The sequence below is a fragment of the Macaca nemestrina genome, chromosome 2 (assembly GCF_043159975.1).
Source record: "Macaca nemestrina isolate mMacNem1 chromosome 2, mMacNem.hap1, whole genome shotgun sequence".
In the NCBI taxonomy this organism is placed as follows: domain Eukaryota; kingdom Metazoa; phylum Chordata; class Mammalia; order Primates; family Cercopithecidae; genus Macaca; species Macaca nemestrina.
The window spans coordinates 171,891,355-171,918,620 of NC_092126.1; the positions used below are offsets into that span (position 1 = coordinate 171,891,355).

Consider the following 27,266-nt stretch of genomic DNA (forward strand, 5'->3'; position numbering starts at 1 on the left):
AGGCACAGTGGCTCATGCTTGTAATCCCAGCACTTTGGGAGGTCAAGGCAGGTGGATTACTTGAGGTCAGGAGTTTGAGAATAGCCTGGCCAACATGGCAAGACCCTGTCTCTGCTAAAAGTACCAAAAAAAAAAAATTAGCCAGATGCATGCCTGTAATCCCAGCTACTCAGGTGGCTGAGGCACAAGAATTGCTTGAATCCGGGAGGCAGAGGTTGCCGTGAGCCGAGATCATGCCATTGCACTTCAGCATGGACGACAGAGCGAGAGTCTGTCTGAAAAACAATAAAAAATAAAATAAAATCTCCTTCTGGCTATTCTGTGGAGAATCTGTTAGAAGCGAACAAATGTGGATTCAGAGATTGGTTTAAGGAGATAGAGAGAATTACCAGAATTCAGAAAGGGACAACATCAGGATGATAGTGGCTTGAATTAGGTAACAGCAAAGGAGCTGGAGAAAAGTAGTTAGATTCTGGACATATTTTGAGGGCAGAATCAACAAGACAGTGTCTTAACATTTCGGGAATTTTGTTTGCTTGTTTCTTTTTAAGTTGCATTTACTTTGTCTTCACCACATCTAGTAAAAATGAAAAGGCATTATTCTATTTCTCTCTCCTGCTAAAGAAAACAGGTCTTGGCTGGATGTGGTGGCTCATGCCTATAATCCCAGCACTTCGGGAAGCCGAGTCAGGTGGACACCTGAGGTCAGGAGTTTGAGACCAGCCTGGCTGACATCATGAAACCCCGTCTCTACTAAAAATACACAAAATTAGCCGGGCGTTGTGGCAGGCACCTGAAATCCTAGCTACTCAGGAGGCTGAGGCAGAAGAGTCACTTGAACTCGGAGGGCGGAGGTTGCAGTGAGCTGAGATCGCACCACTGTACTCCAGCCTGGGCAACAGAGTGAGACTCCATCTCAAAACAAACAAACAAACAAAACAAAACAAAAATTAGATGGGTGGGGTGGCACACACACATCTATAATCCCAACTGCTGGGGAGGTGGAGGCAGGAAAATCTGCTTGATCACGGGAGGCGGAGGTTGCAGCGAGCCTAGATCACATCATTGCACTCCAGCCTGGGCAACAGAGCAAGACTCTGTCTCAAAAACAAAAACCAAGAAAACCCTACCCAGGTCTTTACTTATGAAAAGTAGGTAAACTGAGGCATGTGGAATGATTATCCAAAAGGAGGAGGAGCTCCAAGGATTAGAGGAGGCAGTGTGGGTGGGAAAGAGAGGGGGATTTCCAAAGACTTGAAGATGTATGGAAGTGAGATTGTTTATCAAATGCCTATTTACTTTCAAATAAATATTGTAGGGACCTAGTTCTGCTCCCATGTGACTCACTGGAGATGGCAAGATTGTTGATGGAGGCAGCGTTGTGGAGGACTGTGTGGAGACTCTTAATGAAAGATCCTCAGCTCAGACTTACCACAGAGAGAACAGAAGCAACTGCATTCAAATGGACCATGACAATGTACACTTTGGTGATGACTGAAATTTCCAGTTAGGGTACATCCTCTCCTTGGCCATCTCCACTCCTGTATCATTTTGGGGAGGAAAAGGAGCTCTTAAACATTACTGAAATGCAGTTTCCCATGACTGAGGGTGGAGACTTAAGCATACCTATCTTATTTCTTAAAATAAAGAAATGTAACTCTGAGGGTCAAGGAACTTCTTTTATTTACATACCTTTTAATTATGGCACCTTAAACAATAACTAGACATTAGTTGTTACCACTCATGATGATAGTGGTGGAGAACTGGTAGATTTGAGAATATTTTGCAGTCAAATGCTCAACCACTGAGTTATACCCCCGATTTTAGAATATTTTGGAAATTTTGAGACAATGCCCCTGGAGTGAACATAAAAACAGCTGGAGAGCATGTGATCCTCTTCACATCTGAAAGCCATTAAAGACAACAGTGGCAGAGGCATTTCAGATGGTTCCACCCCTCAGCTAAATGCTGTAGGCCCTGCTTTGCATGCTAGCTCCAGTACCAGACCAAAGTGAGCAGGCCTCGGGCAAAGATGAGAATGGTAAGGGTCGATCAAATGCCTTACCATTCATGAATCAGAGAGAAATTCCACAGCTCAGGTGTGTATCATGGCCCAGGTGGATCCAATCCAATCACTTTAGCCTTATAAAGCAATTTAGGACACAGTGAAATCTGCACTCTTATTCATTTTTATGGCAATATGAATTATTTAACCTTTCTGGAGGGCAGATCTAGTGGTATCTATAAATAACCTTCAGGAAGCAAGATGGCCAAATAGCACCCTCCAGCAATTGTCCCCCCTGTAGGAACACCAAATTAGAACAATTATCCACATAAGAAAGCATCTATAAGACCCCAGAATCAGGTGAGTGATCACAGTATGTGGTTTTAACTTCATACCACTGAAAGAGGCACTGAAGAAGATAGGAAAGACAGTCTTGAATTGCCAACACCACCCCTCCCCTATCCCACAGCAGCAGTCACATGGCCCAGGGAAAGAATCTGCGTGTTGCGGGAGGGAGAGTGCAGTGATTGCGGGACTTTGCATTGGAACTCAGTGCTGCCTTTCACAGTGGAAAGTAAAGCAGGGCAGACATCGGCAAGTGCCCATGGAGGGAGCATTTAGACCAGCCCTAGTCAGAGGGGAATCATGCATCCCAGCGATTGGAACCTGAGTTCTGGAAAGTATTGCCTCTGGGCTAAAGTGGTCTGGGATCCTAAATAAACTTGAAAGGCAGTCTAGGCCACAAGGACTGCAATTCCTGGGCAAGTCCCAGTGCTGTACTTGCCAGTAGACTTGGGGTGCACGCAACCTAGTGAGACACCAGCTGGGATGACAAGGGAGTGCCTGAGTTACCCGTCCCCCAATTCCAGGCAGCACAGCTCACAGCTCTGAGGGAGATTCCTTCCTTCTGCTTGAGGAAGGAGAGGGGAGACTAAAGAGGACTTTATCTTGAAACTTGGATAGTGGCTCAGCCACAGTAGGTTAGAGCACCAGGCAGAGTCCTGAGGCCCCCATTCCAGGTTCTAGCTCCCAGATGACATTTCTAGACATACCCCAGCACAGAAGGGAGCCCACTGCCTAGAAGGAAGAATCCAGTTCTGGAAGGATTCATCACCTGCTGACTAAAGAGTCCTTGGACCTTGAATAAACATCAGTGGTAGCCAGGCAGTATTTGCTGCAGGCCTTGGATGAGACCTAGTGCCATGCTGACTTCAGGTGAGACCCAGCACATTCCCAGCTGTGGTGGCTATGGGGAGGGACTCTTTCTGCCTGAAAACAGGAGAGGAGAGTGTAAAGGGAGCTTTGCCTTGCCCTTGGTTATCAGCTCGGCCACAGTGGGGGCAAAGCACCAAGTGGGCTCTTAGGGTTCCTAATTCCATGCCTTGGCACCCTGGACCAGAGGAGGGTCCACTGCCCTGAAGGGAGAGACCCAGATCTAGCAGTATTCACCATAAGCTGACTGAAGAGCTCTCGGGCCTTAAGTGAACGTCCGTAGTAGCCAGGCAGCATTTGCTGCAAGCCTGGGGCAGTGGTGGCCATGGGAAGAGTCTCCTCTGCTTGAGGAAAGGGGAGGGAAGAGTAGAAATGACTCTGTCTTATGGTTTTGGAGAGAGCTTAGACACTGTAGAATAGAGCGCCAGGTAGATTCCTAAGGTTCCTGATCCTGGGCCCTGGCTCAAAGACAGCATTTCTGGACCTGGCCTGGGTGGGGTGGGGAAAGCGTGCTCCCTGAAGGCAAGGCCACAAGCCCGGCTGGATTGGGCACCTGCTGATTGTAGAGCCCTTGGGCTTTGAGGGAACATCCTAGGCAGTGGTCATCATGGGCCTTGGGCAAGACCCAGTGCTGTGCTGGCTTTGGGTCTGACTCAGTGTAGTCCCAGTGTTGGTGGCCACAGGGGTGCTTGTCACTCTACCCTCAGCTATAGATAACCTTCAAATATTCACATCCTTCCTTCTTTTCATTGGATTTCTTGTACACAGAAATAAATTAATCATAATCTTGGTTTAGTACATACTCATGGCCTGCATTCGTTTGCTTATTTGTTTCTGATTAAACCTTAGAAAATACCAACCAAAGTGAATGTTCAGATTTTTTTGTTTATTTAGTTTTTTCTTTTTTTCTTTTTTATTTTTTTTTAAATTTGAGTCAGGGTCGTCTTGTTTGGTCACCCAGGATGGAGTGTAGTAGCACGATCATGGCTCACTAGAGCTTCCAATTCCTGGACTCAAACGATCCTTTCACCTCAGACTCCTGAGTAGTTGGGAACACAGATGTGTGCCACTACACTTGGCTAATTTAAAATTTCTTCTGTAGGGATGGAGGTCTCCTTATGTTGCCCAGGCTGGTCTTGAACTTCTGGGTTCAAGTGATTCTTCCACCTTGGCCTCCCAAAGTGCTGGGATTATAGACATGAGCCACCATGCCTGGTGCTCAGATCTTGATGATAACTGATATCTAATTGTAAGTTCTCCACATTTCATCCCTATGCCTCCTTCCTATCTGAGCTAATGTGAATCTCATATTCATTATCTCGTGCTTTCTCTTTAATATAAGAAAGGATATACATACATATCAGAATTATGAAATGATTCAGAAATGAGGGAGAAATAAAGTATTTCCAAAGCAAGCAAAAACTGAAGATATTTGTCACCACTAGACCGGTCTTACAAGAAATACTGAAGGGAGTCCTGCATCTGGAAGCAAAAAGATGATAATCACCATCATGAAAACATGTAAAAGTATAAAAATCATTAGTAGAGCATATATACAAACATTGTACGTTTTTACTCATACGTGAAAGCTAAAAAAGTTGACCTCATGGAAGTAGAGAGGAGAATGATGGTTACCAGAGGCTGGGAAGGCTGGTTAAGGGGTGGAAGGGATGAAGAGGGGTTGGTTAATGGGTACAAAAATATAGTTAGGTAGAAAGAAGTTCTAGTGTTTGAGAACACAGTAGGGTGACTATAGTTAACGATAACTTACTGGATATTTCAAAGTATCTAGGAAAGAAGATTTCAAATGTTCCCAACACAAAGAAATGACAAATATATGAGGCAATGGATATCCTAATTACCCTGAGTTGATCATTACGCATGGTGGGCATGTATCAAAATATCACGTGTACCCCATAAATATGTACAATTATAATGTATCACTGATGAAATTTAGAATGTAAAAAAAGATAAAGCATATTTAACATGTGGCTATAAAATAGCATTTTATAACCATTTCATTAAAAGCAAAAAAGTCTGACAACAGATCCACAGCATTGCTTATACACTATTGGGAAGATTGAGTTGGTGCAACAAGTCTGGAAAACAGTTTTGCATTATCTCTTAAAGGTAAGCATTTATCTACCCCATGATGAGATGCCTATACAATGCTGCCTCAACAAAGATACTTTTGAGAATAAAATGGGAGCACTAACAGTGTGAGTCCTCGGATAAGAAAGTGTAAACTGAGACTAAAATGGGAAAACAGAATCATCTTGACATTTACTTAAGACCCAGAAAGTTCACTCACAGGAGGCAAACCATTGCATCTGCTGACAGGGGTCCTGTATAGGAGTGTTCATAGCAGGGTGTGTGAACACAGTCTTGCACGTAGCCTTTCACCCAGCAGACACCATATATAGAAATTTATTATAACAAAAGAATATTGGTTAAGAACAAACATTCACCTACGGTGTAATTCATCAAACTATTTTTATAATTCTGAAAATCTGGAAACTATCTAAATATTGATAATTCATACTTGATTAAATCATTGTGACACAATAATAAAACATTACCAAAAGTTAGTGAAGATAATAATAGAGAGAAATATTTATGGAAAATGTTTATAGTATACAAGGGGAAAAGCAGATTACATATCAGAATGCTTACCATGGCACAATTTTTATAAAATGAATACATATATTAAAAAGAGACTAGGAGGATACGTTTTACAGCATTAATACTAGATATTGGTGGTTTTCTGGGAAATGTTTAATATTTTAATTTACTTCTCTATATTACTATATTTGTCTACAATAATCATGTATTTTTAAAAAAGTTTTAAAAGTGAAAAATAAATTTGATTGCACCAGAACACTGTTGAGGGTGGAGGCTGTTCTGTTATGATTGTCTTCATTACATGTCATTTTATGTCCAGAGTATCCGAAATAGGCAGCTTCCCTTGCACTACACTCACCTCATCAAACAGAAGTCTCTACTGCATCTGCGAAAGGTTCTTTTCCTTCATCAAAACACAGTGCTCAGGTGGCCACAAGCACATGTCAGTTCACTGTCATAGTCTGGCTCCCGAGTTGCAATAATTCAGCAACCTACTGAGCAACTCTTAATGCCTCAAGTGCTGTGAAGAGAGTATGAAGAGACTACTAGTTATGTGGATGAATAGTTCTGAAAGGTATATATTAAAGCTTTCAAGATCTTTGGAGCTTGGTTCCTTATTAGAGGAGAGACATTTACCTGAGGAGTTGGAGTAAATCTTTTGTGGTCAGAAAAGAGATATAATGAACTTCCTGGGGTCAAAGGGCAGCCATATTACTATAACAGCAGGAGTCTCTTTCTTGGTCAGTCTCTAAATGGAGAGTGGTCTTTATTTCTGATAAGGCAAGCTGAGTGTTCAGGGCTATTCTATGAGATTTTCAGGGTTATGACAACCCAGAGTATGCCTATTTCTAAGCAGGAACAAAATTAAGAGGCTAGGCCTCCACTTCCTAGTAGCTGACTACCTGTAGCATTTCTGAGCTGCTGATAAGATCCAAGGGCAATTTGAACCCCTGCTCCCAGTCAGGCTCCCCATGCCCATGGAGTCTCTACAGCACTTGTTGTGGTATCAGAATTCCATTCCAAAATTCTGAGGGGGCTTTGGTTGGAGAGAATCTGCCATGTGAAGATCATGGACTTCACAATATGGGGGTGGTGAGAACCAAAGAATTATCATTTCCAAGATTTCTCAGGAACTCAGTTTTGTATTGCTCAGTTGGCTAAAGACAAGGGCCAAACAAAAATACTCAGGGCACAGAGCCCTGGTGATGATAGCTTGTCCAATTTTGGCACGGCAGTAACTGCTATTTATTGGCCGCTGTTTATAGGGTTAGACACCATATGAACCAAGCACATAATATATATTATTATCTCATGTAAGTCTGAACAACCCTGCAAGGTAAGCTATTACCATTACTACTTTACAGCTGAGAAAATGGCATTTCAGAAAAGTCAAATAACTTTCCAAAGTCCACACAATTAGTAAAGAAATTGGACCTGAGGAACATCTGAATCCAAAATCTGCACTCTCATTCCCTATAGTGCATGGCTTCCCATGTACATATGTCAGAGCAGTTAAATCTTTCTTCTTTGTTTGAAAATGTCTTATAGCAAAACCATTTTGTTCTTTATGGCCTCTAAAATAATCCGACTGGAAGATATCTGCCAATTATGTAACCAACTATGAGTGGTGCTTCCTTAATTGTTAGTTGAACAAATGACTACCTAGTTCCCATAGAGAGCATATTATTACACCTTCTCAGAAGGCAGACTAATAAGGAGTTCTATTAGAGTCTATAGTCTTTTCTTCAAAGGAACTCCTAATCTGATGCCAGGAATCTGATAGAACCTTGAGCAACAGGCATAATTTGTTGTTTAGCAGAGACCTCTTTGACCAGGAATGGGGAGCACTGTTTTTTCCATTGCCTTGATAAAAATACCTGCAGTGACAATTGGAAAAAGTAAAACTCAGGGATTTGATGTTTGAACCTGGCACTCCTTTCTCACCAATATGATTCCAACAAGGAGAAGAACATAATATAGTGCTCATCATTTCACTTATCTACCCATGATCTTGCAATGTTTTCCCTCTGCCAACAAGGAAAGAAGATGGAGCTATTCCTTTACTGAGCACCTCCTATGTGTCTGATTGGTGCTTTCCCATAAGTTATTCTTTTACTCTTTAAAGCAGGGTTATGCAATCTTTTGTCTTCCCTAGGCCATATTGTCTTGGGCCACACATAAAATACACTGACACTAATGATAGCTGATGAGCTAAAAAAAAAAAAAAAAAAAAAAACAAAAAAAACAAAACTGCAAAACAAATCTCATAATGTTTTAAGAAAGTTTATGAATTGTGTTGGGCTGCATTCAAAGCTATCCTGGGCCTCATGAGGCTTGCAGGCTTCAGGTTGGACAAGCTTGCTTTAAAGCATCCCTGTGTGGTAGGTTTAGCTATTCCAATCTTACTGCATCATCTTTTTTCAGAAATGCATCTCTCTTTTCAGAGAGAAAGAATAAAAGATAGATAGATGGGAGAAGTAGACAGGAGAAGAGACAAAGTGTCTTTATAAGGGTCTTCTTTTCACTTAGGGAATATCAAATTAATGTCATTTAAAATAATATTGACACATGCTTTCTCCTCTTGGACTTTTCTATCTTTAGAGGACAAAGGTCTTGGTGTTAAATAGCAGACTGACACACACAAGTTCCAGACTCTGCTTCTGACCTGGGCTAATTTATCCCTCTTAGTTTTTGGTCATAGGAAGGTAGTCATGCCGATATACCCCCATGGCATTCATAGGAAACAACATGACATCTATCCAAACTACTGCTTTGAAATAACATTAAAAAGAAAATAGCATAATGTTTTTTTCCATTCACTAGTTTCTGTGACTGAGTTTCTTTCCTTTGTCCTTTAAGCACATTTAGGGCTGAAAAGTCCCACCAGTTCTCTTCCTGGAAACTAGTAACCCTCTTGGGTCAGAGCACATGAGACAATCATCTTGGTTAAAGTGAGGAGACTATTTATGGCCAGGAGGCTTGACCTGTTTCCAATTCATGCTCCCATTCCAGTCTTTGCCAGATTGGAGGATTTCTTACCATCTATTTCTAATATATTTACTGAAAAATTCACTGTTTTATTCTCTAAGGTTTATTTTGGGGGACTACAACGTCTATGTTTATTTAAAAACTGTAGAAAACAATTTGGTGTATCTTCAACTTGGTGTTCTATTTTAGGGAAACATGCAATCGGGTCGGATTCACCCCAGAATAGACTGGGTAGGCTGCCAGAGACTCGACCCCGGGGTGGTCGTCCTTTCTTCTTGGCCCTGGCTGTGGAATGCCTCCCCTATCTCCCACGTGTCCTCTTTGAGGTGAGGTGGACCAGAAGGAAAAAAAGGAAAAAGGCAGGTCAGAAGCAGAGCCCCAGAGAACACAGAAGAGAAAGCCTAGAGTAGCCCAGGCTACCGGCCATGTCTTCGAAAATGGTAGAAGCAGATTCAGCCCTCCAATTCTAGCTTGAAAGGGTTCTCATCTGCAGCAAGTGCCAGGCCACAGTCACACACCATAAGTCAGGAAAAGGGTCTGTGAATGTTATGATGGAGAGATCATTCATTTTCAGCATTTGAAACTCAAGTGCAAAAAAATATCCAAAGAGAAAGGAGAATCTCTCACTTATGAGTTCCATTTGATTTAAAGTTAACTGTTCTCTAAAGAAATTCTGATCAAATAGCATGCTATAGAGCACACAGCAAATACTCCCGAATGGCGAATTATTAAACTTTTTAAACAGGGAACACATTCACCTTCAGTAACTTGAAAGCATGAGGAGAGAAATTATAAGCTAGAGTCTCTTGGGGTATATTTGAGATATCTAAAGGCCAAGTAGGCTGTCAGCCTCTGATACTACGGCAGTTAAAGACATCCAACACAATTGTTATGTAGCAGCGTAATTGTTGGTCTACTAGGCTGTCATCACTACTAAACTGTGAGATCTTTGGTAGTACAGGCTTCACTTTAATTGCCCTTGAATCAGTGGTACCTAGCATTGTGCCCCGTGCAAAATAAGTTCTTAAACTTTTTTTGATGAATGATGAATGTGTGAACCTTGGATTTAACCTCTGGTTTTTGGATCTAAGGCTATCAGTAGGACAAGGCACTGAGACAACCAGAATTTATTAAAATAGGCATAAGAGTTTCTATTTGAAAACCTGATTATGTCATTTATTACACCTATTTATTAAACATAGAATTACAGGATCTCAGGCTTTGAGGGGACTCTCAGATCATCTAGTAATGATATTTTAGTTCAACTCTCTCATTTTAGAATGACACACTGTAGCCCAGGTGAGATACGTGATCTGCCTAAGATTCTACTGCTTATCATTGGGTGGGAGGGCCTGGGCTTGTATGCCAATCCCCTAAGTTGCTTATGCTCTGTCTTATCCTCCCACTTTAAGCATTTTTCAGAACTCAGACCTAAATTTTTGAAAATAACAGTAGTTATTTACCAAGTCATTTTCTTCAGCTAGGTCAAACAATCCAGAATCATAAAATCTTAGACTTTGGAAGAGGCCTTAGAGGACATTAGTTTAATATCCCAACCCAAGCAAGGATCTCCTGTACAAACTTGAATGGCATTTAGTAACTGTTTGAATTCTTCCAGCAGTAGGATGTCAGTATAGTCAGTCCTCTGTATCTGTGGGTTCTGCATCAATGGATTCAACCCAGCACTAATGGAAAATATTTAGGGGAAAAATCTGCATCTGTATCAAGCATGTATAGACTTTTTTTCTTGTCATTATCCTTAAACAATACAGCATAACAACTATTTACATTGCATTTACATTGTATTAGGTATTAGAAGTAATCTAGAGATGATTTAAAAGAGAATGTCCATAGGTCCAGTATAAATACTATGCCATTTTATATCACAGGCTTGAGCATCTGTGGGTTTTGGTATCCATGGGAGGTCCTAGAACCAATCCTCCATAGATACCGAGGGATAACTGTACTTTATATTTGAATATAAAATTCTTCCTTTTATTTAAATGAAATAAGATTTGCTATAAATTTTAATGCACCAAATGCCAATATCTAGAACTACACAGAATGAATCTACCACTTTTTCATGTCAATCCTTCCTAATTCTGAATACAATTTTCATTGTCAAGATCAATCTCTTCTCTGAGCAAAACATTTTTTGAATTGTTCCTCAAAAGATATGGTTTCCTGAACCACCATTCTGGTTGCCCTTCTCTGACTATCTTCCTATTTATCCGTGTCCTGATTGAATGTTAGAAGTGGTCTAACAGATGGAGAGTGTAGTAGAATTATGACTTCCTTCTTGGTGTGTCCTAGATTTTTGTTAAAGAAGTTTAAGATTGCATTAATGTGTGTGTTTGCCTCTCTAATGCTACTTGTTGAGTTTAAGATCAGTTAAAGACAACCACGTATTTTTTGGGGGGAGGGGAAGAATCCTGTCGTATTTAATATTCAGAAATAAATTCTAGATGGATTAAAAATGTATGTGTAAAAACAAAATAATCAATGAACTAAAGGAAAATATTATATTTGAAAATGTTAATTTTACTTGGAGATTTGAGAATTCCAAGTGTATCCTTCAAGGATATAAGTCGCATAAGACAGACTGCTATATTTTGCCAACTAAAATTTAAAGCTCCAAAGTGGAAGAATAATAAAATATCAAAAAGAAAACAGAAATATGCTTGCAAAATATATGGTAGGGGTTAACAGACTTAATATCTCAAGAGCCCTTGAGAATCAACTAAAATAGACTAATATCAGTAGAACAATAAATAAAGAATATGAATAAGTGAGTTACAAATGAAGAAATAAAATGGCTCACAAACATGTGATGAAATGTTCAAACAAGCTAGACGCCAAAGGTGCTGGCAAAATTAAACTGCTAAAAATGAAATTAATAGCCAATATTCTATGCAGACAAATACCTGGAAAACAGACTTTCTCACACACAGCTGATGGAACTATACATTTTTATTACTTATTTAGTATAATTTGGAAATATATGATCAAAGCTTAAGAAAGCAATTAATTTTGTTCTCAAAATATCACTTTTCCTAATTTATTCTAAGTCAAATACTAAGGACGTGTCCAAAAAGTCCTATCATAGCATTACTCATAATATAAAAATAGAAAAAATAAAGTTTTTATAGTAGGGAATTGGTTAGGTATGACATGTTCAAGTAATGGACCGTAATTATTATTTAGTTAAAAATTGATGTAGAAATATACTTACTTCACAATATAATGAAGTAAACAAGTATGTTACAATACACATGACATTTTCATAATTTATGTGTATATCACATATGTGTGCTAAAAATCTTGCAATTAACATAGCACAAACATACTTTTTCTTACCTTTATGTTCTGAAATAGTAGTTTCATCACTTAGAATAGGTTGGATTATACGGCAGTAACAAATAATCCCAAAATCCCAGTGACTTAACACAACAAAAAATTAGTTCTTGCTTATACTATTTATCAGCACAGTTTATGAGAGAGGGGCTTACTGATCACACCCACTCAGAGACACAGACAGATGGCTCCAGAAGCTTCCACTACTACTGAGGCAGGAAAAAAGGATGAGGCAACTTGTACACGCCGCATGACACTTCTGGTATTTTGTTGTTCAAAGAAAATCTCATGCCTCACTTCAAAGGAACAAAGAAATGCAAGCTTCCAATGAGCTCAGAGCAATTTTTGTAGACAGTCCTAATGACTATCACATTTACAGTTTTTTCTTCTATTTGCTTGTTTGTGTTTTCTGATTTTTCTAAGTCAACATATATAATATTTTATTAACAGAAATTCCTGTTCGGACATATGTCCTTAATCATGCGTTTGTGAAATTCTGGCTCTGATATTTATTGCCTGCTAAAATATTTCTCAATCTTGATCTGATCCTATTAACCAGCGTATTTTCCCTCCCAGTTTGTTTATTTGGCAGTTCTGAAAATATCATCTAAGTCATCATCAATGACACCAGGTAGGGTGATCATTCCGGAGAGACTATTCCTCTCAAAAGACATGGATCCTCTAAACAATTGCCCTTAACATGCTTGTTCGATTGACTCTGAATTCACCAAACTGTATTTTGCTATAACCTTCAGTTTACCATCTGGTTTATAAAGATAACAAACGTTGTCAAGAGCCTTACTGCAATTGAATTTCTCTTTGGTATTCATCCAATGTAGTGTTTTAAGTTTGGCATAACTTGATCTTAAGAAAACTCCTTTGGGATTAAGGCAAGATTTTCTGGCCCAAATGTTCACAAATTGGCTATTTAATATTTATCCTAGAATTTTGCTAGTGATCAACAGCAAGTTGATCAATCTCTAAATCAGAAGGTCAATTTTTCTGTCTACGGAATACAAATACCTTTATAGTTATTGATGTTTATCTTAAACCTGTTTCTCTCCCTGGGTGTTTACTGCCTCATTGATCTGCAAGTTTGTTCTGAATAATGTGGACCTGGAGACTTGAACACATTTAAAGGCGATGAGTTTTTGTTTTGTTTTGTTTTAATTTCCTTACCTTGCTCATGTTTCTCTTTTTCCCTAGTAGTGCTTACTCAATTATTTTATTTTATTTTTTTTCTCCAAGCCTCAGTCTTGAAAAATAATTTTTTTCATTTTAAAGAACTTGTTACTACTAAGGTAAATAGAACTTAATTCTAAAGCAAAGTGGATATTTTAGATGTAAATTGCCAGTTGAGGCTACCCATTTCAGAAAAAATATTATAATCAAAGGTTATCATGTGTTGGCTCTTCTGCTAATGCACAGTAGAAGATTTGTACATATTCATTGGAGGGCTCTAGAAATCTCTCTCTGAACAGTAAAGATTTTCCCATGACCTTGATACTGAAGCCATGGACTTTGGAACTCTTGCAAGCAGTTTCTAGAAATAGTCATGTTGAGCAAGAATTCTCAAAATTTTGAAGCACAGAGAGCTTTGGAATTTTAGAAAGTGCTGTCCTGGAATAGCAACTGGGGACAGAGGAGGGGAAAACAGATAGGAACTAAGAAGAAAAACAAAAAACTGGAAGTAGGACAAAAATTATATGTGATATAAGGTTAGTATGCAAGACTAATTCAAGCTATGCAATAATATAAAATGTATATATGGATATTCCTAAAAAAAGAAGATACTATGTCTAAAAATATTTCAAAACTTTTTTCTCTCTGAATAGTCTGAGAACAAAAATAAAGCTCTATTTATCACCTCATATGTGCTAAACACTTGCTCAAAATGATGAGAAAAGCAGAGAGGGTTGTTGCCTTCATGGAATTTATTGTTGAGAAGAAAGACAGAAAATTCCTAAGCTGTGCCTGGTAAGGACCCAGTGGGGTCAGTACTTGGTACTACAGAAAGAAGCTCTAGCAGGAGTCTCACCTAGTTTAAATGGGAATAGGAAGGATCAGGGAAGGATCTCTGGCATAAGTGATGTTTAAACTGAAAACAAAACAGAGAAGAAAGAATTTGTCAAGCTGATGGGGAGAGTGGAGAGCATTCTGGACCGAGGGAATAGTGAGAACAAAAACTTTACAAATTTATTGAGTGTAAAAGCTCAAGCTTGACCTTTTGAGTTCAAAGAGTGGTAATTTTGAGGAGCTCATGGTAGGCACAGAGCATCTCTCCTTTTTTACTCTCCTCGCTTTATATTTTGGAACTGAGAGCACTGAGCTATGAGACTAGCTTAAGGTTTGACTTAATTGCCGGGAATGTAGTGTCCTTTTCAAGAGTGGCCATTGGACTCAGAATAGGAAGTTCCATCTATAACAAAGGTTGTTCCCAGTAAAAACCAGAACATTTGCTACCAATTTTAAGGGCAGTCATTACCAATCTCTAGATTCTACTATTATTTTTATCATTTGGATGCAAATAATGAAGTTTAGCTTCACACTTAGTCTTTCTCTATTACATCCTATCTCCATACCTTGACTCTGGCCTTGGATCCTGTCATATTCCTGAGATAGTACATAAGTAAACAGAGCTTGGCCTGAGGGAAATAGAACTAAGGCATTCTTTCCTTGCTTGACCAAATTCAAAATAGGCAGGTTGCACTCTGGCCCTATGACTGAGGTAGTTTTGTGCCACAGCAATACTGCCTCTGTTTACAGCTGCCATCTCAGCATTTAGAGGACTGTATTTAATCTGCACTAAAGGGAGTGTAGGAACCACTTGAGAAAATCTTGCAAAGTTCTCTGGATTCTTTTCTAGATTAAAAAACACTCTTTCCCCCAAACTGTACTTACTATGCTTAAGAATTTGAGAGTTGAGAGTGTGGGGAGAAAGGAATGCATCTGCATAGCAGAAGGCGGAAGAAAATTCTTGCTTTAAATGGAATCATATTTGAAAAACTAATGATCATTTCTGTTATCTATGTAAGCCTGTTCTTGTTGTGGATATCCCCAAAGGAGAAATTAATTGTAAATTGACACAATATTTAGAAGGTAGAACAAAGAATCCTGGAGGGATAAGACTCTTGTGATGAAGACATTGTTATTGGGGAGATGCTGATAAAAAGCCCCCAAATTAAGTTTGGTATTCGTATTGGAGCATTACATGAGTAGTCCAAGCTTTCCTGGCAATCCTGACTCAGGAGGGCTGTGGATACAGAATATAATACAGGATTTGGGGAAAAGGGATAGGGATTAAGAAGGATGAGAGACATGTGGATTAGAGCCGAGGGAAAAAAGTTTTCTCGAGAGTTTAAAAATAGGCTTGGGAGCAGCTCCAGAGCATAAGGAAAGCAGGTGGAGAGAGATACGGAGATTTTAAAGAAATAGTCACCGTGGTCAATAGAGTTCACCAGACATAAGTAAAGGAGTTATGTTTTTAAAATTTTAAGGCATTTAGTTTTTCTTGATTATAACGTCACTCCATGACTGGTCCATAATGATGTCAACTTGAAATACAAAAGCTAAAAAATGACTTTAGAGAAAATTCCATACATTTTAATGTTGAGGAAGATAATGCAAAAGAAAACATTCTAAGTAACTACACAAACATAATGGATGATGATCATTCACTCGTTGATTAAATATTTATTAATCATCTACTATATATATAGCTCTATGCTTGCTTTGGGGGAAAACAAAGATTCAGTGTGCTGTAGAGGAACAGGCAATCTACTTGTGAAGACACACAGATAGTCCTTTATAAACATTCAGTTAATGCACTCACATATGAAAACACCTGTCAACATCTGTTATAAGATCCTGTCTTTCCTCCTGCTGCTATTGATGCATTTGGGTCTATCCACGGGGCCATCAAAGCTGCAAGTCTTCCATAACCCATCATAATTTTACCTGAATAATCTCTGATATGAGAGTTCCAGATGACATGAGTTAGAATTCTAAATGTGCTTTTCTATTAGCATAAAACTCGTATGGTTCTGAGATGCTGTCTTAGTCTTTAGCAGGTTTCTGCCGCTATAATGGAATACGACAGGCTCCAACATTTTTAAAGAAAACAGATTTATTTTGGCTCGTGGTTCTGGAGGCTGAGAAGTCTAAGAGCATGGCACTGGCACTAGTGAGGGTCTTATTGCTGTGTTATTTCATAGTGGAAAAGAAAGCAAGGCATGTGAGACAGAAAGTTGGGCCGAACTAATTTTTTTCTTTTAAATCAGGAGCCCACTCCTGCGTTAGCTAATCCCCTCCCGCAATAACAGTTCCACTCTTATTGCCGAATCGTCTCTTTAAGGTCACTTCTCAATGTGGTTGCAATGGCAATTAAATTCTAGCATGAGCTTTGGTGGGGACATTCCAAACCACAGAAGAGCTATACTTTAGCCTTTCTAATAATGTACAGAATGAAGTCAACAGCTGAGAACTTACTGTGACAAACAATTGACTTGTAAATGAATGTTTGGCTCACATTTTGTGAACAGACACATGTCAGTGTCCTTGACTCTCCTCTCCCTAAAAATCTGAATGTGTGGGGTGATAAATAGCCAAGTGTTGGTGTGTATGACCCAACCATTCATTGGCCATGGCTGATTGGCTACTTACCCTAAGTATTTCCATATATAGGATGGCCAGAGACCTGTGTAGCAAAGGCAAGAAGAGGATGTAGGTGAGTCCTCTTAAGAGTATAGATTATTGCATTCTGCCAAAAGAACATATGCACCTGTATGTTCATCTTAAGGCTATTCACAAGAGCAAAAACGTGGAATGAATCCAGGTGCCCATCAAGGGCCCAGTGCACAATCCACTGTGGGTGCTCAGGCAAAAAAGAAAATGTAGTACATATACACCATGGAATATACTATGCAGCCATAAAAAAGAATGAAATTACGCCTTTTGCAGCAACATGGATGCAGCTGGAGGCCATTATCCTAAGAGAACAGGAGAAACAGAATGCAGAAACAGAAAACTAAATGCAGTTATGTTCTCACAAGTGAGAGCTCAACACTGGGTACGCACGGACATAAAGATGGAGCAATAGATATTGGGGACTACTAGAGGAAGGAGGGGGGTAAGGGCTGAAAAACTACATATTGGGTACTATGTTTAGTACCCGGGTGACAGGTTCAATCATACCCTAAATCTCAGTATCACACAATATATCCTTGCAACAAACCTGCACATGTACCCCCTGATTCTATAATAAAAGTTGAAAAAGAAAAAAATTTAGATTTTTGGGAACCTGAAAGGTTATAATAAGTAATCCATGAACACTGAAGCAGAAATATCATACTATAGAATAGTGCTTCTTAAAGTGTGGTCCCTGGACCACAGCATCAGCATCACATGGGAAGTTGTTAGTTTTTCCCCAAACCTACTGAGTCAGAAACTCTGAAGGTAGGGCCCAGAAACCTGAGTTTTACATACCCTTCAGGTGATTCTGATGCTGCTAAACTTTGAGAGCCACTGTTGAAAAAGTAGCCAAAGGCTGCCTGAGTAGCCTAATGAACCACGCAGATAGATGCTAATGTGAGTCAGTAAGGAACTCTGTGTGAGCAAAGGAAAATTTTAGGTGGAAGAGAGTGGATTAGATGACAGAAGAGAACTGGGGAGAAAGTGTGATTCCTCAGTTTCAGTTTCTGTTGAGGTACACCCACACAATACTTACCATGTTTTTGTTTTTAGGGATTCACATTTGACTGTGGTTTCTTGGAACCATATTGTCCTGACTTGAGCCCTGGTTAGAAAGTAGAGATGTTCTGAGCAAGATACTCTAAGGCTATGGACTCTGTAATGAGAGTTGAAGCACATTTTACATGAAAGCACAAATTGCCTTCCAAGTTCACTAAAACTATGGTCAAATACATTTTTCCAGAAAGGGCAGTTACAGCCCTGAGGCTGGGTTGAACATTTTACGTATTTTTTGCAATCCTTAATGCAGCATAATGAAGGGGATTCATAATGGTATCTTGTTAATTTGCTAGGGCTCCCATAACAAAGTACTACAAACTGGGTGGCTTAAACAACAGAAATTTATTGTCTCACAGTTTTGGAGGCTAGAAGTCTGAAATCAAGGTGTTGGCAAAGTTGGTTTCTTCTGAAGGCTACGAGGAAAGCATCCATTCCATTCTTCTCTCCTTGGCTCATAGATGGCCATCTTTATGTTCACATGGTGTTCTCTCCACGTGCTTGTGTCCACATTTCCCCATGATAAGGACATAAGTCATAGTATAGGAGACCTACCCAATTACCTCATGTTAACTTGATTACCTTTGTAAAGACCTACCTCCAAATAAGGTCACATTCTGACATCTTGGTGGTTATGACTTTACATATGAATTTGGGGAGAACATAACCCATAACAGCATCCCTGTTTTCAAAATGAAGACCTACAGAAAGGTTGTATGAGTGCCCCAGGGGCAACAGGTTGATTGTGTGATGAGATGTAAATCCGGAGCTCTCCACAATAGTCTTTCTATGCTTATAAAACATATCTGCTGGAGTTTGTTAAATGGTCTGGATTTGCCAGAAGCCAGTCCATTTAGCTTGAGAAAAAAAAGGGAGGGTAATGATGTAGAAGAACATGTAAAATCTATACTGGGGTAAAACATGTGTTTTACATCTAAAACTAGTTGAAGGATTTAGCACCATTATTTTTGCCCATTAGAATAGTGCCTCCTATTTCTTTGAAGAGGAATCAGATGAAATTCAGGTCATGTGATAGGACTGCTAATTCTTTTTTATTGTATTAAACAGATGGCATCAAACAACAGGTTGCAAATATGATGCATATGGGGTTACCACAAGTGAGTATCTTTTGGAAGAAAAAAATGTGGCACATAACTGAAAGAAATCACATAAAGATGAACAGAGAAAGAAAGAGCTGTTTTGTTATGTGGAACCAAAGTGCCTTTAGTCTTTTTGGTCTTCTAAATATTCACATTTGAGAGTGAACTGGTCTGATTTAAGATGCTGTACTAAATATCCCTTTGTTAGAAAATAAGATAAAAAGAAATACCACAAATTCTGAGCCTAAATTTTAGAGCTGAATGTTAACTTCAAATTATATTATGTGGTATTTTGGATTATTTTATGAGAAAAAAAAGAAAGAAAATAAGAGAAAGAAGCATAATCCTTATTTAGAAAATCATACTGGTTCAACGTTAATAATTAACTCCTATTACTGTTGTATAATGGAGAGAGATACCTGTTTCATTAGTAAAAACTAGTAATCTGTTTTGACATTTTGAGAGAAAAAAATACATTTTGCTTGGTCCTTGAGAAGATGCCTTGATTCCTAGTCATTTTTTTTTTTTTTTCTAGTAAGAATCACTTTCTTTGTAGAAGACTCATTTTCTTAGAACTTCCTGCAGCAAATGATGCTGCCTCCTCATTAAAGCCCTTCTGTCTGGGCCTCCTGTGTCATTGCCTGCAACTGCCTCTCAGCTTTCTGGCTTCTCTTTTTTATGCTGTTTGGTGGCCTTTATTCCTTTGGCCCCTTAACCATACACACTTTCCAAATTTTCTTGGCTTGACTGTAAGCTCCTTAAAGATAAGAATCTATCATCTGTTTCCTTGGAAACAGACTTAAGTATCTTCAGCTTAAGCATCTTTGGACAGAATGTATTTCTATCTTCTCTACCTGAGAAAGATTGGAAGGGAGAAAGTATAATAAATACCACTGGTTTTAGGACTGATTGTCAAATCTAAAGGAAGTGCACATTATTGAACTACCTGATGACTAAGGGAAGGTGAAGGTTATATGAAACATCAAGGGGGAACTATAACTCCTTGGCACTCTTATGCAGGCCTAGATTCTTTGAGTTCTACATCTAGGTGTGTGAGTCATTACAAATCCCTTCCTTCATATTTTCCAGTTTTCTAAAAAATGATGTAGTTGATTTAGTGTCTAGGCAGGAAAAGATTTGCCCTTAGGAAGCTAAACTTTCCAGGATGCTGCAGGGAGATTCCAACTGTATCAGTCTGGAGTGAGAGGTGCAATGTAGGAACATGCACTCAGTAATTAATATTTGATGTAAAATAGATATTAAATTTCATAAATTATAAATACTTTGAAAATAGGTAACAAGAATAGAAAGGGAATTTCTGATATTAAAATGTCACTCTATACACAGTCCTCAGGAAAGAGATTTTGCTTTTCTATCTTCTCTTTCTATCCCCTTTCCTTCCCCTAGTGCTACTTGATTGACAAAGAGATGTGGAATGGGACTCAAGGAGAGTTTAGATGATAAAGGGGATTATTTCCCAGATCCACTTATACTCTAATCCTACAGGTAATTCCCCTAAAGGTCCACATTTGAATAAGACTGATTCTTACATGACTGCCTTCCTAAATAGCAGTTATGAGGGGTTCTCAGTCGAGTTATTCATAAACATCAGCCCAAGAGCTTGCTCTGTATTGTCCCACTATGCTTAAGAATCTCTTGCCTTTGGAATTGCTGTGAGGAGGTCAATATCTCTGAATAAAAGCTAAATATGCTCCAAAGCTTTCATCAGCAGCTGTCAGAATACTTCAGGGCCAGTTTTATAGCAAAGCAATGAAGCATACTTTAGAAACTTATTTTAGAAATAAATTCGCATTTCTATAAACTCAGTGCAAATTCTGAGCTCTCGCAAATTTAGCAGTAAGATATAAATTGGTTCCCAGGTGTTCAATGTAGAAAAACGTAAACATTCTCCTACTTTATTTACTAGGGGAACACATATCTAAAATAATCATTCTCTGGGTCAAACTTCAAATCAAAATTTTATCTCTAGTTTTATAATTACATTTCCTGAGTATTCTAGTTTCCTTTATATTTAACCTTCAGAACAAACCAGATTCTATGCACATGACTTGAATGACATTACAAAATGGAACAGTTAGGAAAAGGTCTAGGAAGGGCTACCAAAAATCTGAATTAATTATGATCTCATTACTTCTAAGCCCCTTTCTGAACACCCTTTCTGCTAGAAGAACACTTTGGGCTATATCAAATTTAGCATCACACCTGCAGCATACATGCTCTGCATCCTCCCACTCTTACTTCTTGACTAACCAGTTTTTCTGAAGTATCATCTACATGCTCTTCTATGTGATTTTCTTCCATGATTACTCATCTGCTTAATCGGTGGGGGAAGTAATCTCAATTGAATAGATTAGACCTGGGTTCTCGAGGTTTATTTTCTAAGGGTGTGGACCAACCCTGCATCTAGCAAAATGATAGCCCAAGTCACCTCTCTTTGATCTCTCTGCTCCTTGGTTCCATCTATAAATGATGATGATGATAGTATCTACTCATAAGGTTGTTTGGAGGATGACATGAGATATCTGTACAGCCACAAGAGAAGTGCTCTGCAAGTGAGTCCGTGTTCAATGATGGATAGCTATGATTATTATCTCATTATTAGGAATTCTTATAAGACCCTCATATTTTCTTTATACACACATTGTGTTATTAAATATAAATCTTAATTCGGTTCCCCTGTTTCTCCAACTCATTCCTTATGGCACATCCTTCCCATGAGACGCAGGCAGAATCCAATCCATCGAGAGTATTTTCATGTTTCCCGGATGTCGTCCTGGGTTTCTCAACAGCACAGAGGGATGCTGAACTGGGGAATGAAACCACACCCGGGCTGTGGAGTTGATAAAAGAGCTGGATCATGAAAATATTTCTCTTAGGGCTAGGTTTGGCAACCCTCTGTTTAAATTTAAAACACCATGAATTTGGGGTCTAGTAAATTGACAGTGTTCTTTGAAATCAAAAGAAGTTAACATGACAAAGAATGTGCCAGAGTCAGGATACACACATGCCTGAAATTATTTCAAGTCAGCTTTATTTCAGCATTTTTTCTCTTTGAAAGATGAAAACCATGAAAACCACTCCAAGCCCCAGTGGTGCCCTTTCCCAGGACTCTGCATGTCTTACATTTCTAGCAGTGACGCTTCTTCAGCCAGTGCTTCTAAAGGCAGATGTGCAAGCCACTCGGGGCTCGCATCCCCAGCATTTTGCTGTCTGATCTCCATTAACTTCCAGGAGATACAGTATACATTAGCACCAGGACTTATGATCAATTTTGTTTTCTTTCTGACTTTATTAATTTCCTGAGACACTAAACCCTCCCTGAAGGAGGAAACTGTAGCCTAACAGCAAGTCTGGAGAAACACCTGCTGTGAAATGCATTCCTGCAGCACATCCATCACCCAGATACCTCTCACAGCCTTACTTGAGTGAGACCCCTTCCTAGAGCTCCCAAGAGCACTCAACAAAGGTGGGAAGGTGAGGTCTCGATAACCAAGGAGCCCTCCCTGGCACTGGCTTTCTCCTCCCTACAGTCCCCTGTGTGAATGAAGCAGCAACATTCTAAGGGCTGTATCGCATAGTGCCACTGACAGGTGTTTATAGAGCTCAGCTAAGTGAAGAAGACACCTTAATACAGAACATAGATGAAGTAAATGTCATTTGAAAATTTTCTCTTTATTTAGGCCAGTTTGGCTTTTTCCTGGTACCTGCTGTTACTGTAGCTTTTCCAGTAAGTGGTGGGAAGAGAGTGCAAGTTTTCAACACAAGAGGTGACGTGGTAGTATTTGAGAAGAAACTAATGTTTTGAGATATTAGAAGTAAAGATAAAGATCCAACGAGACCTGACCTCATATTAAACCTGTGTTATAATACATCGTAATAGTTTACTGAGAATAAGCATAAACTCTTTTCTTGATAAGTTGCTGATGAGCAAAGCAGCTATGTTTATTTATTTAATCAACAAAAGTTTATTAAGTGCCTACTCATACAGGCACTCTGCCAGGCAAGGGATATATACAGGCAGAAAGATACGAAGTCATTGTCTCTGTCTCAAGAGAAATTCAGGTAAATATATCTGAATAACTGAAAGTCAAGGATGAATGCGAAGTACTTGAGAGAGCATAAGATTGTAGAAACATATTTTGCTACAGATACTAGAAGTCAGGAAAAACCCTGTCTAAAATTCAACTTTCTCTAAAGCTTGTGTGACAAATCACCAATTTTATTCGTCTTTAAGGGACACCCTGAAGCCTACGATGGGATCCATATTCACAACACTTGGCTGTCTTCTCATATGTTTGGGTCATGCAATAGCTCTCATACTTTAATGTGAGTTGAAGGCACCCGGGAAATTGTTAAAAATGAGATTCACGAGTTCTCACTCCAAGAACTTCTGCTCCAGGTTTGGAGCAGAGCCTGGGAAACCTTGTTAATTTTAATGAATAAGCTTTTCTGATAATTCTGCTAAGAATGGTTCTCAGACTGCGCTTTGAGCGACGCTATCAGAGCACTGAAATTTCTGTTTGCCTGTTTCACTAAGGACTGGTTCTTAGACCTTTACAATTTCAATCTTTAGAGCATAAAACTCATTACATATCTGTTTACTGAAGTTGTTTGCTTCTACACTTAAACTCAAGAAAGGTGTGCTGAGAATCAGAAGTATATGATTTGCACATGAGTGGGAATGGATAGGTGAGGAGTTCTTGGCCTCAACTTAAGAATTCTCCTATCTCTGTGAAGAAAATCCAAATTGCATTCCTCACACATGCCAACCCTCCTTCAGGGGTGCAGGCCTGTGGGGCCTGTTAAGAAAGTGTGCAGGGATGGGCTCTATGAGGTGTTTACAAAATCAAGTCTTTCCCTGAGGCCCATGGACAGTCAAGGCAAACAGATAAGCTCTATAGGTATAGCTAAGCCCTTTGGTAAAGAAAATGACCCTGGATATTCTCTTGTGGGAACTTTTACTTGTGAATTTGAACCAAGAAAAATGCTAATGCAAACCCAAAAAAATAATTTAGACCTGGCTAGGTCCCTGGTACAATTTCCTCTACAAGAAAAATGTTATTCCCAGAGTCTAGCTAGGCAGGGCTAATCTAGGCATTTCTGAGTTCAGGGACCAGAGAGTGAAGAGAGCTTTAAAAAGCCCTCCAGCTTTGGGGTTAACCCAAACAAAAACCTGTAGCCTGAGTCATTTATATGGCTACTCCCCTTCCTAGGTTTAGCCTTCTTCTTCTTCTTCTTCTTTTTCTTCTTTTAACTCCTTCCTTCTCCCCAACCCCACTTTAAAAATCCTTCTGTTAATATAAAAAGTCTAAATATAATTTATTTAAAAAATTAGAAATACTAAATTAAGTCCTTTTGAAAATACTACTTGTAGAACTTTTCCAAGGGCACATTGGAAAATAACTTCCTCTGAACAGGGTCTCCTCTGGAAAAAGAGTAACAGTAAGAAAAAGACAAGAGGTTTTGAGCCATTTTAAGTACCTAACTTGTTCTCAGTAATGTGAATGAATGAAAGTTCACAGTTCAAGTAAGAGGGAGTAATAAATTCTCATAATGATTGCAGCCTTCCATTTTAGTTCAGCATTTATCTTTTTTTGAGGAGCAGAAGGTATTTTATACTAAATTCAAAGGGTTATTTGTCAAAATATAAAAAGTTTAAAAACCTAACAAGAAAAAATTGAACTTGATAAAAAGGGCAGTTAATCCTTACATTTTGAGGTAAGTAACACTAAAGTAAGCATGTGAAGAATGACTATTTTTGAATTAGGAGATTCCATTTAAGAGGAAACATTTTCTCTTCTGTGTTGGGTGAATTGTGTCCCTGCAAAAGATTTTGAAGTCCTAACCCCCAGTACCCGTGAATGTGATCTTTTTTGGGAACAGGGTCTTTGCAGGACGCCAGTTATAGTGGATTAGAGTCTACCCTCAAGTTAAAGTCATGAGGGTAGACTCTTATTCAGTATAACTGGCGTCCTTATATAAAAGAGAAATTTGGACACAGGCACATGTGTGCACGTCAGAAGAATGCCATGTAAAGACGAAGGCAGTGGCCAGGTGCGGTGGCTCATGCCTGTAATCCCAGAACTTTGGGAGGCTGAGGCGGGCAGACTACTTGAGGCCAGGAGTTCGAGACCAGTCTGGCCCACATGGTGAAACCCCATCTCTACTAAAAATACAAAAAATCAGCCGGGCGTGGTGGCGCATGCCTGTAATCAGGAGGCTGAGGCACAAGAATCACTTGAACCCAGGAAGGGGAAGTTGCAGTGAACCAAGATGGCACCACCGCACTCCAGCCTGGGTGACGGAGCAAGACTGTGTCAAAGAAAAAAAAAAGATGAAGGCAGTGATGCATTTACAAGATGAGGAAAGCCAAAATGTAACAGCAAACCACCAGAAGCTAAGACAGGCATAGAAGATTCTCCCAAACAGCCCTCAGAAGGAGCCAACGCTGCTGACATTTTGAAATTGAAATTATGTTGTGTAAGCCACCCAGTTGTGGTACTTTGTAATGGCAGCCCTCGAAAACAAATACATTTAGCTAGGCACAGCATCTTCTTTCTCAAAACCCATGATTGCTGAGATGCTGATGGTTTCATCTGCGTTGGAACTTTCATGAGAACTGACACTAAAGAAAGGGGCAGCTGCACAATCTGTGTGCAAAGCCTTGGGAGAAACCCCTGCATGCCTTGAGGCTGCTGGGCTCCACATCTCTCCTGAGCCTACTCAAGCTGCCTCATCCTGGTTGTTTTGCTACAGCTCACTGGCTTTGCACCAATCATTGTTTAGTTCTGGGGTCATTCTTCTCTGCAGGTGGTCAGATCCTTAACCAGCCCTCTGGGACTAGGATTTTTATTCTTGTTTCCCTTTGCTCATCTTCCAAGAAGAGTCTTACAGCATATCCTGGCAAAATCTTGGATTGAGAAGTAAGATTGTTACTTACGGTGACCAGTTCTGCCTCTGAGAGGTGGGAACCATGTAATATTGGAGAACTCATTTCATATCTCTGAGTAAGTTTTTCCATTTATGAAATGGGTAAAGTGCTATAAATTTTCTCATAGTCTTCCTGTAATAACACAAGTTATGGTAATTTATACACTACACAGCATTTTCCCAAGTGTGTGTCTATAGTCTTATAACATGGCATATTTTGTGTTTGTGTAGGTGTTGCACTAACTTACACAAGAGAATTGTTGTGTCTGGGGAACAATAGCATAAAAATCACAGATTCTCAGAGGCTAGCCACTTAACATTTGCATTAAAAATAGTAACAGATAAATTAGATGCCAAACTAAATTTGCAATCTTACTAATTGGTAGTCTCTAAGGAAAGGGAAACACACACATCAGAAAAGTAGGAGAAAAAAATAATGAGCTTTCTTACAAAGATCTAAGTACTTGCTTAGGGATAGTAAATGTTTCCCCAGGCCGAGTTCCCATATCCCAAAAAAGAGCCTGGTATCTGGAAAAATACATTGATGATGTAATAAGCATCCTTCCCACAGGAAGCACCTTCTACAAGGGAAACATGGGCTTCTAGATGCAACCAACGACTCTCAGCTGTGTGGCTCTGGCCTGTTTTTCTCATTACATCAGTTTTCCATTAATGAGTTGAAGATCCTGCTTTTTCTCTAAGATATTTTACAGAAATACTGGAAAGTAACATAAATTTTGTAAAATTATCTGAGACGCTAAAAAGTAAAGTAACTAAAATTCAACAAATGATTCTATGGGTTAATTTATCTATATTGTCTAAACAGTTAAGATACTTGTGGCAATCACTACACAGATAGATTTAACCCAGCAGGGTTCTTCATCTCTGTCTTAACCATATGTGTTTCATCAATTTGCATCCATCTGCCCAAATACTTACTGAATAGAGCAGCTAAAGATCATACAGTTTAGAGATGGAACAAAACACTTCAAAGGAAAACTTACTAAGGCTGTAGGTTGTAGATAATATTGCACATCCAGACAGCTAAGAATGTATGCACTTTTTTTTCTACAAAGTGCACTTTAGACCTGGGAAGCCTTGGAAATGAGGAACTCCAATTCCCTAACATCACTCTTCCCTTAGGCTGGACCTTCTTAAATTTGCTATCAGCACTTTATTCGTATGCTGTATTATTTGAGAATAGATTAATCAGACTCCAATAAACACCTGATCTGAACTACAAAATGTTCAGATGAGGGAAGAATGAATACTTGGTTGGCAGGGGTTTG

General features: G+C 39.1%; 1 protein-coding gene across 4 annotated transcripts in view; it reads right to left on the reverse strand.

Annotated features, from left to right (window-relative positions):
• The window catches only part of LOC105470413 (pleckstrin homology like domain family B member 2), a 234,215-nt gene that overhangs the window by 176,412 nt on the left and 30,537 nt on the right, over positions 1–27,266 (reverse strand). For 2 of the 4 annotated variants that reach the window (XM_071092448.1, XM_071092449.1), the window contains exon 1: positions 1,433–1,450. The exons of the other annotated variants lie outside the window; for them this stretch is intronic. The gene's annotated coding sequence lies outside the window, so the exon portion shown is untranslated. Of the gene's footprint in view, positions 1–1,432; positions 1,451–27,266 lie in introns of those variants that run through there. 4 annotated transcript variants of the gene reach the window in all.